The following is a 15,160-nucleotide window of genomic DNA, read 5'->3' as shown; positions in this document are numbered from 1 at the left end:
ATATAGACTAACAAAATGGCTACATAAACAAGACCCAACATTTTGCTGCTTACAGGAAACTCATCTCAGAGAAAAAGATAGACACTACCTCAGAATGAAAGGCTGGAAAACAATTTTCCAAGCAAATGGTATGAAGAAACAAGCTGGAGTAGCCATTATAATATCTGATAAGATTGACTTCCAACCCAAAGTCATCAAAAAAGACAGGGAGGGGTACTTCATACTCATCGAAGGTAAAATCCTCCAAGAGGAACTATCAATCCTGAATATCTATGCTCAAAATACAAAGGCAGCCACATTCATTAAAGAAACTTTAGTAAATCTCAAAGCACACATTGCACCTCATACAATAATAGTGGAAGACTTCAACACACCACTTTCACCAATGGACAGATCATGGAAACAGAAACTAAACAGGGACACAGTGAAACGAACAGAAGTTATGAATCAAATGGATCTGGCACATATCTACAGAACATTCTATCCTAAAACAAAAGGATATACCTTCTTCTCAGCACCTCATGGTACCTTCTCCAAAATTGACCACATAATTGGTCACAAAACTGGCCTCAACAGATACAATAATATTGAAATTGTCCCATGCATCCTATCAGATCACCATGGACTAAGGCTGATCTTCAATAACAAAATAAATAATAGAAAGCCAACCTTCACGTGGAAACTGAACAACACTCTTCTCAATGATACCTTGATCAAGGAAGGAATAAAGAAAGAAATTAAGGACTTTTTAGAGTTCAATGAAAATGAAACCACAACATACCCAAACTTATGGGATGCAATGAAAGCATTTCTAAGAGGAAAACTCATAGCTCTGTGTGCCTCCAAAAAGAAACTAGAGAGAGCACACATTAGCAACTTGACAACACACCTAAAAGCACTAGAACAAAAGGAAGCAAACTCACCCAAGAGGAGTAGACCAGAGGAAATAATCAAACTCAGGGGCGAAATCAACCAAGTGGAAACAAGAAGAAGTATTCAAAGAATCAACCAATCAAGGAGCTGGTTCTTTGAGAAAATCAACAAGATAGATAAACCCTTAGCCAGACTCACTAGAGGGCACAGGGAAAGCATCCTATTTAACAAAATCAGAAATGAGAAAGGAGACATAACAACAGATCCTGAAGACATCCAAAACACCATCAGATCCTTCTATCAAAGGCTATACTCAACAAAACTGGAGAACCTGGATGAAATGGAGAAATTCCTAGACAGATACCAGGTACCAAAGTTGAATCAAGATCAGGTTAATGATCTAAACAGCCCTATATCCCCCAAAGAAATAGAAGCAGTCATTAATAGTCTCCCAACCAAGAAAAGCCCAGGACCAGATGGGTTTAGTGCAGAGTTCTATCAAACCATCAAAGAAGAACTAATCCCAGTTCTTCACAAACTATTCCACAAAATAGAAACAGAAGGTACTCTACCCAACTCATTCTATGAAGCCACAATTACTCTGATACCTAAACCACAAAAAGATCCAACAAAGGTAGAAAACTTCAGACCAATATCCCTTATGAATATTGATGCAAAAATCCTCAATAAAGTTCTTGCTAACCGAATCCAAGAACACATCAAAACAATCATCCATCCTGATCAAGTAGGTTTCATCCCAGGGATGCAGGGATGGTTCAATATACGGAAATCCATCAACGTAATCCAGTATATAAGCAAACTCAAAGACAAAAACCACATGGTCATCTCCTTAGATGCGGAAAAAGCATTTGACAAGATCCAACACCCATTCATGATAAAAGTCTTGGAAAGATCAGGAATTCAAGGCCCATACCTAAACATGATAAAAACAATCTACAGCAAACCAGTAGCCAACATCAAAGTAAATGGTGAGAAGTTTGAAGCAATCCCTCTAAAATCAGGGACTAGACAAGGCTGTCCACTTTCTCCATACCTATTCAACATTGTACTTGAAGTCCTAGCCAGAGCCATTTGACAACAAAAGGAGATCAAAGGGATACAAATTGGAAAAAATGAAGTCAAAATATCACTTTTTGCAGATGATATGATAATATATATAAATGACCCTAAAAATTCCACCAGAGAACTCCTAAACCTGATAAACAGCTTCGGTGAAGTAGCTGGATATAAAATTAACTCAAACAAATCAATGGCCTTTCTCTACACAAAGAATAAACAGGCCGAGAAAGAAATTAGGAAAACAACACCCTTCTCAATAGTCACAAATAATATAAAATATCTTGGCGTGACTCTAACTAAGGAAGTGAAAGATCTGTATAATAAAAAGTTCAAGTCTCTTAAGAAAGAAATTATAGAAGATCTCAGAAGATGGAAAGATCTCCCATGCTCATGGATTGGCAGGATCAACATTGTAAAAATGGCTATCTTGCCAAAAGCAATCTACAGATTTAATGCAATCCCCATCAAAATTCCAACTCAATTCTTCAACGAATTAGAAAGTGCAATCTGCAAATTCATCTGGAATAACAAAAAACTAGGATAGCAAAAATTCTTCTCAAGGATAAAAGAACCTCTGGTGGAATCACCATGCAGGACCTAAAGCTTTACTACAGAGCAATTGTGATAAAAACTGCGTGGTACTGGTATAGTGACAGACAAATAGACCAATGGAATAGAATTGAAGACCCAGAAATGAACCCACACACCTATGGTCACTTGATCTTCGACAAAGGAGCTAAAAACATCTAGTAGAAGAAAGACAGCATTTTCAACAAATGGTGCTGGCACAACTGGTTGTTAACATGTAGAAGAATGCGAATCGATCCATTCCTATCTCCTTGTACTAAGGTCAAGTCTAAGTGGATCAAGGAACTTCACATAAGACCAGAGACACTGAAACTTATAGAGGAGAAAGTGGGGAAAAGCCTTGAAGATATGGGCACAGGGGAAAAATTCCTGAATAGAACAGCAATGGCTTGTGCTGTAAGATCGAGAATTGACAAGTGGGACCTCATGAAACTGCAAAGCTTCTGCAAGGCAAAAGACACCATCAATAAGACAAAAAAAAAAAAAACAGATTGGGAAAGGTTCTTTACCTATCCTAAATCAGATAAGGGACTAATATCCAATATATATAAAGAACTCAAGAAGGTGGACTCCAGAAAGTCAAATAACCCCATTACAAAATGGGGCTCAGAACTGAACAAAGAATTCTCACCTGAAGAATATAGAAAGGCAGAGAAGCACCTGAAAAAATGTTCAACATCCTTAATCATCAGGGAAATGCAACTCAAATCAACCCTGGGATTCCACCTCACACCAGTCAGAATGGCTAAGATCAAAAATTCAGGTGACAGCAGATGCTTTCGAGGATGTGGAGAAAGAGGAACACTCCTCCATTGTTGGTGGGATTGCAAGCTTGTACAACCACTCTGGAAATCAGTCTGGCGGTTCCTCAGAAAATTGGACATAGTACTATCAGAGGATCCAGCAATACCTCTCCTGGGCATATATCCAGAAGATGTCCCAACCGGTAAGAAGGACACATGCTCCACTATGTTCATAGCAGCCCTATTTATAATAGCCAGAAGCTGGAAAGAACCCAGATGTCCCTCAACAGAGGAATGGATACAGAAATTATGGTACATTTACACAATGGAGTACTACTCAGCTATTAAAAAGAATGAATTTATGAAATTCCTAGCCGAATGGATGGACCTGGAGGGCATCATCTTGAGTGAGGTAACACAATCACAAAGGAACTCACACAATATGTATTCACTGATAAGTGGATATTAGCCCAAAACTTAGGATACCCAGGATATAAGATACAATTTGCTAAACGCATGAAACTCAAGAAGAATGAAGACCAAAATGTGGATACTGTGCCCCTTCTTAGAATTGGGAACAAAACACCCATGGAAGGAATTACAGAGACAAAGTTTGGAGCTGTGATGAAAGGATGGACCATCTAGAGACTGCAGAATCCAGGGATCCATCCCATAATCAGCTTCTAAACGCTGACACCATTGCATACACTAGCAAGATTTTGCTGAAAGGACCCAAATATAGCTGTCTCTTGTGAGTCTATGCAGGGGCCTATCAAACACAGGAGTGGATGCTCACAGTCAGCTATTGGATGGATCACAGGGCTCCCAATGGAGAAGCTAGAGAAAGTACCCAAGGAGCTAAAGGGATCTGCAACCCTATAGTTGGAACAACATGATGAACTAACCAGTACCCCTGAGCTCTTGTCTCTAGCTGCATATGTATCGAAAGATGGCCTAGTCGGCCATCATTGGAAAGAGAGGCCCATTGGACTTGCAAACTTTATATGCCCCAATATAGGGGAATGCCAGGGCCAAAAGAATGGGAATGGGTGGGTAGGGAAGTGGGGAGTGCTATGGGGGACTTTTGGGATAGCATTGGAAATGTAATTGAGGAAAATATGTAATAAAAAATATTAAAAATTAAAAAAAAAGAAGGAAAAAAAATGTTCAGCATCCTTAATCATCAGGGAAATGCAAATCAAAACAGCCCTGAGATTCCACCTCACACCAGTCAGAATAGCTAAGATCAAAAATTCAGGTGACAGCAGATGCTCTCAAGGATTTGGAGAAAGAGAAACACTCCTCCATTGTTGGTGGGATTGCAAGCTTGTACAACCACTCTGGTAATCAGTCTGGTCGTTCCTCAAAAAATTGGACATAGTACTACCGGAGGATCCCGCAATACCTCTTCTGGGCATATATCCAGAAGATGTTCCAACTGGTAAGGAGGACTCATGCTCCACTATGTTCATAGTAGCCTTATTTATAATAGCCAGAAGCTGGAAAGAACCCAGATGCCCCTCAACAGAGGAAAGGATACAGAAAATGTGGTACATTTACACAATGGAGTACTACTCAGTTATTAAAAAGAATGAATTTATGAAATTCCTAGGCAAATGGATGGACATGGAGGGCATCATCCTGAGTGAGGTAACCCAATCACAAAAGAACTCACACAATATGTATTCACTGATAAGTGGATATTAGCCCAGAAACTTAGAATACCCAAGATACAATTTGCTAAACACATGAAACTCAAGAAGAACAAAGACCAAAGTGTGGTCAGTTTGCCCCTTAATAGAATTGGGAACAAAACAACCATGGAAGGAGTTACAGAGACAAAGTTTGGAGCTGAGATGAAAGGATGGACCATCTAGAAACTGCCATATCTGGGAATCCATCTCATAATCAGCCTCCAAATGCAGACACCATTGCGTACGCCAACAAGATTTTGCTGAAAGGACCCTGATATAGCTGTCTCTTGTGAGGCTATGCCAGTGCCTGGCAAATACAGAAGTGGATGCTCACAGTCAGCTATTGAATGGAACACAGGGCCCCCAGTGGAGGAGGTAGAGAAAGTACCCGAGGAGCTAAAGGGGTCTGCAACCCTATAGGTGGAACAATAATATGAACTAACCAGTACCCCCAGAGCTTGTGTCTCTACCTGAATATGTAGCAGAAGATGGCCTAGTCAACCATCATTGGGAAGAAAGGCCTCTTGGTCTTGCAAATTTTATATGCCTCAGTACAGGGGAAAACCAGGGCCAAGAATTGGGAGTGGGTGGGTAGGGGAGTGGGTGGGGGAGGGTATGGGGGACTTTTGGGATAGCATTTGAAATGTAAATGAAGAAAATACCTGTACTGGCTAGTTTTGTGTCAACTTGACACAGCTGGAGTTATCACACAGAAAGGAACTTCAGTTGAGGAAATGCCTCCATGAGGTCCAACTGTAAGGCATTTTCTCAATTAGTGATCAAGGGGGAAAGGCCCCTTGTGGGTGGGACCATCTCTGGGCTGGGAGTCTTGGGTTCTATAAGAGAGCAGGCTGAGCAAGCCAGGGGAGGCAAGCCAGTAAAGAACTTCCCTCTATGGCCTCTGCATCAGCTCCTGCTTTCTGACCTGCTTGAGTTCCAGTCCTGACTTCCTTTGGTGATGAACAGCAATGTGGAAGTGTAAGGCGAATAAACCCTTTCCTCCTCAACTTGCTTCTTGGTCATGATGTTTGTGCAGGAATAGAAACCCCGACTAAGACAATACCTAATTTAGAAAATGGAAAAAATAATAAAAATATTGATAAACAAATGCTAGAGATTTGCAATTTGTTTAAGTACAGTAATCCATTATAAAATATTTAAGTAATACCAACAAAATCAAGATTTTATTTAAATCATTATTGTTTAGAAAATACTCTTGAGACTCAAATAATGACAATCATGCTTGTAAAATTCAAAGACAGAGAGCCAGAATACTTATTGGTATCAACATGTGTACTGTATGAGTACTGTATCGTCCCTGGAAAACTACAGAACTAAGAAAGACATGAAGCTTGTAAAATATGGCACCAAAATTTAGGTCACAGTGATATTAGAAGTTGAAGAAACACTCCAGTCTTCGAATTTTGGGTCACGCTCAGTGCTATGCTCTGTTTTTGCTAAATTGAGCTACTATGATACTTGTGGCATGTTGGAAAATTATAAGTCAGAGAAACACATACCAGGCTTGTTAGTTTGAGACTACTATTAAAACCAACAGTTTCTCAGTGGGCAATGGACTCCAATAAGGATGGTAGTAAGCACCTTTACTGGAAGGGTGATAGAAAAACACACTGGTCTTTAGTCATTTTGGTACTGCATAATTGCATCCCTATAGGCATGTTCTGATATGGAGTAGAAGGATGAAAAATCACATTGTGGCCTACCCATGATTTCTAAAAGGCTTTTGCTAAATCTTGAATTATTTTAATCTTATATTCAAACTGATTTGGATTTTTCTGTCACTCTTCAGAAGATATGTGACAAAGGACAATACTTCCAGGCTATATATTTAAGAAACTATATTGCTAATACTATACCCTGGTAACATCACAAAGCAGGGAAAACCATTTTTGAGAATTCTATACTGTTCCCATATTTGTGTGCTAAACTTATGGTATAGGTGGCAGGGTTTATATTTTACTAATGCTTTTTGAGGAAACATCTTGCATAAACTGTTTCCTTAAAAGTACGAAATTGTAACAGTCACTACCGAAAATTCTGATGGGTAATGACTCATAGGAAATGTTTTCTCACCACAAAGTGGTGAATTCTTCAAAATGTGTTTTCCTCTGTCATTATCTTCAAAGGAAGATGCCAGAGCAATCACTTCAGCAAAATTAATTCTACCAGCTCCAATACTGTGACACAAGTGAATGCTACTCAGAGACAAGTGTCCAAATTATAGGCTCAAGGCTTGTAGGTAAATCAAAATCAGATCTTTCACATTAACTATTTCTAGAAATTAGAGGGGGCTAATTCATTGACTTTAATGAATTCAAAATCAACAACTTCCTAATAGTTAATATTTTTGTTTGGTTTGGTTTGGTTTTAACTTTAATATTCTTTTTTACATCCCGACTGGTCTCTCCTCCCCCTATCTCTCCAGTTCCATCCCCCATCTTTCTTGCTCCCTTCCCCCATCCACTCTTCCTTAGATTCTCTTCAGAATAGGGTAGGCTCCCATGGATATCAACCTAAGGACTCATATCATGTTGGTTAAGACTAGGCACCTCTCCTAGTTTTAAGTGTTACTAAAATGGTAAATTATTTAGAATGTCATGAAATCATCTACATTATATCCTGTAAACATGGGATTTAATTGGTATATCAGTTAAGTTTGCATGGCTATGAAAAACACTCTGGCCAAAAGCTACCTGCAGAGAAATGGTTTGTTTTGGCTTAAAGCTGTAGTATATGCTGTGAAGAAATGACAGGGCAAGAACTCAGGGCAGGAAAGCAGAAGCAGGAACTGAAGCAGAGAACATATAGCAATGCTGTCTACTGACCTGCTCTCCATGGTTTGCTCAACCTGCTTTTTTGTAGCATCTAGGAACACCTGCGCAAGTGGGCTGAGAACTCTCACCCAAGTCATTAATCAAGGAAATATCCCCACCGACCTTACAGGCCAGTCAATCTGAAGGAGGCAGTTCCTCAGGTGAGAGTCCTTCTTCCTAGATATGTCTAGGATTGTGCCAAGCTGACAAAAACAAACAAACAAACAAACAAACAAACAAAAACCCGGGAGATGGTGGTGAAATGCCTGTCTGGCATGTGGGAAGCTGTATGTTCAATTCCCATTTCTAAATAACAGCAATTTTAAAATATCTTTATACAAATTTTATAAAGAGAAAAGTGGGTGTAACCATGATGAAAAATGTATTTACCTAACTCTAATAGCTTCAGTTACTCCTTTTTTCAATATTACATAAAATAGAATATACAGTTTTGTCAAAGAACTTCAGAGAACTAGACTGTTATTTTGGAAAACCCAAAAAATATTACTTTTAGTCTCATGTTTTGAATGTAATGACAATTTTATGACTGCTTTCTGAATTTAAAGAAAAAAAAGTGTTACAATTCATTCAAACAGCATGAAATATAGAATGTACTGTCTGTGGGCTTCAAAGCCAATCACCTGCTCTTTCCCTTTTTTTCATTGAGGTCTTTCTTGCATACAACCCAATCTTATTTCAGCTTTCCTGAACAGCCAAAAAGCAATATTCTGGCAAGAACACTGCTGGGAACAGTAATTGAATGAATCATGTCTGAATCTTTACGCAGTTCAGGTCCAGAAAATAGATGACATTTAAGAATAGCTGTTTCCCCTTTGTGTTTGTATTAGCTGAAATCCTTTCTTTTGGCAGCATAGGAAAGAAGTCTGTAGACAGGGAGCTGTTTTTTCAAGCACCAGTTTGTGAAACATCATTGCAGAGGACATTTCTGCTTTATGGTTTTTGTTTGTTTTACTTTTTCAGATACAAGGCCTATTGTTTATCTGTTTACTTGGGGGTTTTGCTTGGGTTTTTTTGTTTGTTTTGTTTGTTTGTTTAAGCACATGACCACTTCCATCAATTCTAATAAAGATGACAAACACAACTTCAAACAAATAAATTTGTTCTATTCCCATTAAGAATAAGAATTGAATTCATTCTGCAATGAAAATACATACCAAGTGAATCTCACCAACAAGGACCTAACTTATTTACAGATATCGTTCAATTTTCAATCTCAATATATTCTCTGTAATAGAATATGGGCACTTGGTTCTCTCTGGGAATAAATTATTAAAAATGAATACATTAGATTCAATAGAAAATGGAGTCTTCTTTCCTTTATACATCAGTTTCTAAGTTCTCTCCATATATATATAATAGATATATATATATTTTTTTTTTTCAAACAGGGGAGCCAAGTAAATATATTCAGGTGATGCTGCAGCTGAGATTCCTAGCCATGGACCTATACACCCAGCCTTAGTAATGCAGCTGTTTCCTTGTGCAGGTCACACTGGCAGGGTTGATTGTGGATTTAATGAACTGGGGAAAAGCAAGCTTGTATCTCCTCCTCAAGTAAGCATGACCAAACTATACCAGGCAAATGGTTTCAGGACCTGAGCCACAACCTAGGTCTTCTGAATTACGAATATGAGTGGATCAGCTTTCGAGCCTATAAGAGCAAGTTAAAAAAAATGCCTCTGCAGTTCTTAAGTTTTATCTTGAAAAAATCTTATAAATCAACTGATCAGGGTGTGCTTTTTGTTGCTTTGTTTTATAAAGAGTACATCTGTGAAGAACATTACTTTGCCATTCTAATATAGGTTCCTTTTTCTAAGGAAAACTCTGATCTATGAAAGCAGTTACTTTATTTGTACAAAGTAGCTTTCTAGAATGAAGGTAGTTACCAAGTCATAGAATTAAATGTATAGTTACTCCTTTTATCCTTCTACACTTAACTGTTAGTTAATACACTTTGAGATTGCTGTCCTTTAAACTGTTACCCTATGCATCATCCTACACTTCCCCATAAATTAAAGTGTAAGATAAAAGATAAATAGAATTGCATTAGTGTTTGCTGCTTTCTCTAGTGGATTTAGATGTTCACTGGGAAAGTTTCTGTCTTAAGCAGGTAAGGCAGGTTAGTTGCTGGCAGGTAAAATAGAACAGTTTTATTAGCTCAGGCTGTAAAGCCTATCTCTCCACTACCTAATGACAGATCCTATCTGTCTAACTACCTCAGAATTCTGCCACTATGCCTCCTGATGACCTGATGGATTGTATCTTTCCAAACTCTAAGTTAAAATAAATCCTTCCTCCATTAACATATGTTGCTTCTCCTTAGATATCTGGTTACAACAATGAGAAAATTAACCAATACTTGGGTTCCACCTCTCTTACATGACTTGACTTACGTTGGAACCCACCCTCATTAGGATGTGTCTTTTATTCCTCTGTTCCATCTGACAAATGTACACAGCTTAAAAGAATCTGCGAAACATCATTTCTAAAAGGGTATCCCAACAGGGTGCCTGGGTCTTTCATTTCTGTCATCTTAAGAATATCTGCCTTTTCCATATAACTGTAGGTTTCTTGTAGAGAGAACTATGAAAGTAAACTTGTCCGTAGTAAGTATTGTATCTGAGTCCTAAATGAATCTTCTGGAACTTAAAAGGAATTAATGAGATTCTTGATAAACCAACAGGGATAAACAAATATATAAGACTCTCTCTAGGATTGCCACCATAACAGCATTAGCGATTTAGAATTTCTGGGATAATTAAAGTTACTCACTCTAAATTCCACATGAGAAGATTTTGAACGCTTTCCAGCTCCATATACTTTTTGTTCTTGCACTCTTTATCATAATTTTCTTCTGAAATACTGCAAAAGAATTAGAGCTTGAACCCATCAGGATTTCCGTGGTTCTGTTATTATATTACACTGCAAAAGATTGCTTTGTGATTTACACTTACACATGAAAAAATGTTTTATTTTTCTTCCTTGCTACAGTCCCCAAAGCATTTCTAGAAAACCCAGATAAACTTAATTTATCAGAGACAAGAAAGGGGATCTTAGCATATTAAAAAGTAAAACTCAGAGGAAGGTTTCTGAAGCATATACTTTGGAGAGATTATTATGTTATAAATAAAAGATTCATTTTACAAAAGAACGTCTTCTTCAGAAAACTGTTCATATATTGAAAACAGCGTTGAATATATCAAAGATAAAAACAAAATAATGCCATTCTAGTTCAATATGACCCACGTCATAATATTTTTATCTTTAGCTTTTCTTCCTGGTCTCTTTATGTATCTGTATCTCCATCTCTAGATAACTAATTTTCAACTGCAATGCCCACAGTATATAATAATGACGATGATAATAAATAATATTAGACACTAACCTAAGATTAATAACTCATTAATTTCTCCTGTGCTACATCCACTCCAATAGTGACAAGTGCAACAGGCCCCGAAAACCTGGGCGCTGTCCCGAGGAGAAAAGTTCACTGAAACTTAGTCTCCTGGAATCATGGCATCCTGTATAAAGAATGCTCCAATGTCCTTGCTTTAGTTGGTAAACAGATCTGTGTGCTTTCCCTTAATATTGCTTTATTACAAGTGCTCCTACGGATTGATTTTTTTTTTTTTTTTTTTTTTTACATATAGCTAAGTTAGATTCTAGGCAGTCCTTGATCTGACCTTGGGCATGGATAGCTAAGTCACTGCCCTACACAGGAATTTACCATTATCTAGGAAGAAGGAAGTTTGTGATCTAAGAAGGAACCAGAGTAGATACTTAGAACTATAGATGGCTGAATTACAACCTATACACAAGTATTTACAATGGCTTAGGGGGAAGGTGGACTATACAATAGACTAGAATAGGAACTATGGCAAGGGCACGAAGCCCTTGACCCTGGCTTCTAAGATTAAGTGGACCTTAGGTGGAGTTGTTTTTGATCCCAGTTGTTAACATTGAATTTTATCCCAGTTGGTTCCTGCCAGTCCTTCCGTGTTTGCATTCCTCTGTTTTGTGTAAGAATCCAGTAACCTCTTTGTACCTTGCCTGTGTGTCACCCAACTTCCCTATTTTCTTCTATATAAAAAGTTTGATGCTCGATTTGACAAATTACATTCAGATTCTACACAATCCCGTGTGTTACTTCTGTTTGTCATTCACCGACTCCTTGTCCACCTGCAACCAGAGACCCATTCCTCACAGATAGGAGGCCCAAAAAGGGGATAGTCTGCAGCACTCCTGTTGCTATGATACCCTGACAAAACCAACTTAAGAAAGGGTTGGTTTGAGCATACAATTTCAATGATTAGTCTGTTGGGGTGAGGGAGCCATACTGGCAGAATCTTTAAGCAGTGAATAACATGGCATCCACAATTAGCAAGCAGTAAGAAATGATCTGGTATTCAGCTGTATTCCCCCCCCCCCTTTTGTGGTCCAAAACTCAAGCCGTGGGGTTGAAGCTTCCTATCTAATAGAACGAATTAGAATAATCTCTCTAGTTCCTGCCAGATAATCCAGTCTAAACTTTTGGGATAGCATTGGAAATGTAAATGAAATAAATACCTAATTTAAAAAAAAAAACGGAATTGATATTACATGTGTTTGCACTAACAATACAATTCCCAAACATCTTCCCTTGAAAACATTTTGAAACATCAATCCCACACCCATGTGTTCCATCCAATAAGTAATTTTCAAACCTCCCTTGCTCTCCTACCTCTGTGCTAATGAAATTTTCTCTGAACTCTCAGAAATTGTCTTCTTCTAAATTACCATAGTAGTTCCCACCATGTGGAGACATCCATTTCCCAGCTTGCTGATGCCTACTGAAGTCACCAAATCTCTAAAATATTAATCTGAACCAAGTCAGTTCCCCCTCAGTCAACACCTAGAATCCAAACATGAGTTTAGAAACCCTAGTGTTCTCTGCCATAATATTTCAGCTCCTATTACCTCATTTTCTATACTTAGACCAGACTTCTAATAATTTTTGTAACATGGGGGAGTGTGGTATGATGGTTGGCTTCCCTGTTCCATGTTCTTCCCCTGTACTTGTACCAATGAACGCTCTGATGCTAGATAGATAATTAGATACATAAATAGATACAAAGAATTTATTAATGATACCACTGCTTACTGAATGTGTTCTATTCATTTTTCAAACACTGCTCTTATTGTTTAGATCTCATAGAGAAAGGTGTGAATTTATATATAATATATAATATATATTATATATATAAACATATATAGAATCAGAATCAGTACAGAAGCAAGCTGACAATTATCTGAGATTACTGGGTATATTAATCAGGGTTCTCTAGAGCCACAGTACTTATGGGTAGTCTCTATATAGTAAAGGAATTTGTTGATGAGTTACAGTCTGTAGTTCAACTCCCAACAATGGTCAGCAGCAGCTGTGAGGGAAAGTTCAAGGATCTAGCAGTTGCTCAGTCCCACACAGCAAGCAGTTGAAGTAGAGAGAGAGTCTTCCTTCTTCCAATGTCCTTATGTAGGTCTCCAGTAGGTGTAGCCCAGATTAAAGGTGTATACCACCACAACTTTATTCCCAGATGAACATGAATTCAGAGATCTCCCTGTCTTAATCTTCTGGAATTCATAGCCACTATGCCTCAAGATCTCCATACCAAGATCCAGGTCAGAAACTTGTATCTCCCAGAGTCCAGATTAGGATCACTGGTGAGCCTTCCAATTCTGGATTGTACTTCATTCCAGATATAGTCAAGTTGACAACCAGGTATAGCCACTGCACTCAGGATAGCACAAGTATGAGAGAGCAATCCACCAAAGCAAAGACAAGATACCTTCAAGGTATTACAAGACAAAATTTTGGGAATGCCATAAACTTCCATGAATTTTACTACTGTAATAGGAGTATTACACAGACCTATATTATATTCTACAAAACTCATCATAATATAGAACTCCCCAAAATTTATATATTTTAATTTTTTACTTATTATCTCTTGAGAATTTCATGCATATATGTATTTTCACCATCTAGTACTCTTTCATCTCCCTCTTATGAATGCTGAACCCCATCTTCTCTCCATAAAGCACCCCCCTCCTGGCTCTGTATGTGTGTGTGTCTCACTGAGTTTAATTAAATTTGTTTATATGAGCATTACTTAAGGTGAGTGGTTTATTTACCAAAACATGAAGAACTTAATAATATAGTAGCTGCATGCCTGCATAATATAACTCTCCTCTCCCAGCAACCATTAACTGCCAACAACTATTTGAGGAGGGTTAGGGTCTAATAAGTCTCTCCTCCACTCATGATAGAATGCCAACCAGCACTCCCATCTTTTGTGGGAGCTAACCAAACTACAATGAGTTCATAAGTGCAACAGACACGTGACAACTAGAAATAGATCATGAACTTAATGTTTGACTCTTAAGGCCATATTTCTGGTGTTAAATGGTCTTGCTGTCTTTGGCTGGAGTTTGATCCTCCTGTGGGTCTGTAAGCCTGTGTCAGGTACTCTTAGCCAACCATTGGAATGAGGATAGAGTCCCCAATGTAGGAGCTAGAGAAAGGACTCAAGGAGTTGAAGGGGTTTGCAGCCCCATAGGAGGAACAACAATATGAACTAACCAGTACCCCCCTAGAGCTCCCAGGGACTAAACCTCCAACCAAAGTGTACACATGGAGGGACTCATGGCTCCAACTGTATATACAGCAGAGGATGGCCTTGTCAGTCATCAATGGGAAGAGAAGCCCTTGGTCCTATGAAGGTTCTATGCCCCAGTGTAGGGGAATGCCAGGGCCAGGAAGCAGGAGAGGGTGGGTTGGTGAGCAGGGGGAAGGAGAAAGGGATAAGGGGTTTTGGAGGGGAAACCACAAATGGGATACGATTTCAAATGTAAATAAAGAAAATATCTAATTTAAAAAGCCATATTTCATTACTTTTCCTATACACTAATTATATTACCCATGAAGGAAAAAAAACTGGGTTCAGGATGGAGAAGTGGTTCAGTAGTTAAGAAATATTTTTGCTCTTGCAACAAATGAACCTAGGTTCATTTCCCAGAATCCACATGTGGCTTCATAAATATCTGTAAATCCAATTCTGTGTATCTGCTTTTCTTTTCTCATCTCCATGGGCATTGAGCACATACATTGTATACCACACACACATGCACACACATGCACACACACACACACACACACACACACAGAGTCACACACCCTCACACATACATGTGTGAGATGATTTATGCAAATAAAATAAATCTAAATTCAAAAGATAAAGTGAGCAAAAGTCTCAGTATATAATACAGCATAACTGGGTGTGTAGCACTG

This window comes from Mus caroli, unplaced genomic scaffold (assembly GCF_978045245.1).
Source record: "Mus caroli unplaced genomic scaffold, Mus_caroli_1 scaffold_3, whole genome shotgun sequence".
NCBI lineage: Eukaryota > Metazoa > Chordata > Mammalia > Rodentia > Muridae > Mus > Mus caroli.
Note: the sequence above shows the minus strand (reverse complement) of the source record.